At 40.7% G+C, this 3,085-nt stretch overlaps 1 pseudogene; it reads right to left on the bottom strand.

Annotated features, from left to right (window-relative positions):
- Positions 1-911: 911 nt before the first annotated feature.
- LOC107179578 lies at positions 912-1,399 on the bottom strand (annotated as a pseudogene).
- Positions 1,400-3,085: the final 1,686 nt, after the last annotated feature.

Raw genomic sequence — 3,085 nt, forward strand, 5'->3', positions numbered from 1 at the left:
TACAGTTCGTCACCATTCCTCCTCACGCGCAGTTGCCCTCCCTGAAGCCATCCCAGTAACCAGTAGCATCGCTGTGCGTGTGGTTCTGTAACTGCCACGACCGTATTGGGGGGCCAGAGAAATGGCCGCGCCAATAAACCGGTTTGTACGGGAGGAGACATCTTTCAAGGGTTCCCATTCCGTACAGCGGAGAAATGTGCCTCTTAAAGTTTAGAAGAGATGGGACTTCGGGAGGACTTTGAAAACCTGCGATGAGTAGGGCCCTTTGCCAAAGGCTAGTAATGGGAGAGTTATGCGCGTGATTGGGGGTTTGATACGAACTGATATAAACAAACGTAGAGCTGAGGACAAGACCACCCCCTCTGTGGAGTTGTGGATGGGGAGACCGGGAATAGAACAAATATCCCTGAGAACTATTAGTGGGAAGAAAGGAGGCAAACTAGGAATGATACCTTCCTCTACAGATCAGTAATACTGGTTAGATGGGGATAAAGTGTAGGGATCTTAGTCCTCCAAGAAGGTAACACTGGGGAGACGGGTGGGGCGATCCTGGGGAGTACAGTCCTTGTGATAGATACTATTGGGCTATCTGTCCTCTGTGGGAGACACCACTAGCGCAGATAGGGGAAAGTCGGGGTGGTACAATTCGGCCCTCAGAGAAACAGATGTGTGAAGAAAATGGCAAAGGTAAACATAAGTACAAGGAGAGCCAGAGACAAAAGCTTGGGGAGACTGGGGCGACATGGAGGCCCTAAACAGAAACTAGATAAGAAACCGAAACTGATGGTGATCCGCCAGGCCCACATTCCATCCACCTTCTTAGGAATCTGCCCCAGAAAGTTGTGGGACGGTTGGTCCTTCCAGTTGCCAGGGTCAGAGTCCTACACCACAAGGTTCCAGGCCAATAGGCCTCAGTAATCTGGATGGGACAAATGGGATACAGTGGTCAGGTTCTGGACCTTAAGAACTCTACCCTATTAATCACACCCTACCACCTAGTCCTGTCAAAGGCAAAATGCACTAGATAATTAAGGAGATGATTTTTTTTTTCAGGCTATTGCAATAGGGAAAACTCATTAATGAGGAACATCTCAAAGGCAAGGAAAGGGACCTGGGGTTTTATAGAGTGTTAAATAACAAAATTTAACCAAGTGAATTTGAAAATCTGATTGGTTTTATTAAACGGTTCATGAATTTACATTCCCAATATGTAAGGAATTGCACCTGAGATTGCACACCTAGCTTGGTTCTTCCCCAATGTCTCCTCTTGAAGCTGTACCTGATTTTATTACCAGCTTTCATTCAAACCCAGTGAGGAATAAGATAATAAGATAATAAGCAGAAGCTTATGTTTCTTGGGCAGGAATTGCTTGATCCTGAAAGTCTTGTGAGAAGACATGGTGAAGAACAAACCCAATCACACACACCACAATGCCAGAGAAAGGGAGAGATAATTAGCAACTTTTTTATTGTGGTAAAATACATATAACATGAAATTTATTACTTTAACCATTTTAAAGTGTACAATTCAGTGGTAAAATACATATAACATGAAATTTATTGTTTTAACCATTTTAAAGTGTACAATTCAGTGTCATCTAGTACATTCACAATGGTGTGCAACCATTAACACTGTCTAGTTGCAGACTATCTTCATCACCCCAAAACAAAACTCTACTCATAAAGCAGTCATTCTCCATTCCCCCCTGCCCTCAGCCCCTGCTTAACACTAATCTGTTTTTTGTCTCTATGGATTTGCCTATTCGGGATATTCCATATAAATAGAATCAAACACTATGTGGCTTTTTGTGTCTGGTTTCCTTCACTGAGCATAATATCTTCAAGATACGTCCATGTGGTGGGGTGCCCAGGTTGCTCAGTTGGATAAGCATTCCACTCTTGATCTCCACTCAGGTCATGATCTCATAGTTCGTGAGATCAAGTCCTGCATTAGGCTCAATGCTGACAGCACAGAGCCTGCTTGGGTTTCTCTCTCTCCCTGCCTCTCTGTCCCTCTCCAGATGGCTCTCTCTCACACACACACAATAAGTAAATAAATAAAAAGATACATCCATGTGGTATCACGCATTGGTATTCATTTCTTTTTATGGCTAAGTACTTTATTATAGGGATATACCACATTTGGTTTATCCATTCATCTGTTGGTAGACATTTAGGCTGCTTCCACCTTCTGACTATTGTGAATACTGCTGCTATGAACATTTGTGTACAAATTTTTACTTGAATACCTGTTTTCAACTTCTTTGGGTATATACCTAGGAGTGGGATTGCTGGATCAGATGGTATATCTATGTTTATTTAAGGAACTACCAAACTGTTTTTCACTATGGCTGCACTATTTTACATTCCCACCAGCAGTAGAGGAGGTCTCCAATTGCTCCACATCCTGCCCAACACTTGTCGTTTTCTATGTCTTTTTATTACAACCATCTTTGTATGTATGAAGTGGTATCTCATTGTGGTTTTGATTTGCATTTCCTTTATGACTAATGATGGCCAGAATCTTTTCATGTGTTTATTGGCCATGTGTATATCTTCTTTGGAGAAATGTCCTTTCAAATCCTTTGCTCATTTTTTAAATGAATTTTTCTCTTTTTGTTGTTAAGTTGTAAGAGTTGTTTATATATTCTGGATACCAAACCCTTTTCAGATATATATTAGTAACACTTTCTCCCATTCTCTAAGTTGTCTTTTTACTCTCCTGATAATGTCCTTTGATGCATAAAAGTTTTCAGTTTTGATGAAGTCCCGTTTGTCTATTTTCCTTTGTTACTTATGCTTTTGATGTCATATCTCAGAAACCACTGCTAAATCCAAGGTCATGAAAATTTACCCATATATTTTCTTAGAAGAATTTTATACTTTTAGTTCTTATATTTAGGTCTTTGATACATTTTGAGTTAGTTTTTATATGTGGTGTGAGGTCAAGATCTAACTTCCTTCTTTTGTATGTGGATATCCAGTTGTCCTAGCACATTGTTGAAGAGACTGTTCTTTCCCACATTTACTTATCTTGACACTCTTGCCAAAATCAATTGACCATACATGTATGGCTTTGTTTCAG

The sequence above is a fragment of the Panthera tigris genome, chromosome X (genome assembly GCF_018350195.1).
Source record: "Panthera tigris isolate Pti1 chromosome X, P.tigris_Pti1_mat1.1, whole genome shotgun sequence".
Classification (NCBI taxonomy): domain Eukaryota; kingdom Metazoa; phylum Chordata; class Mammalia; order Carnivora; family Felidae; genus Panthera; species Panthera tigris.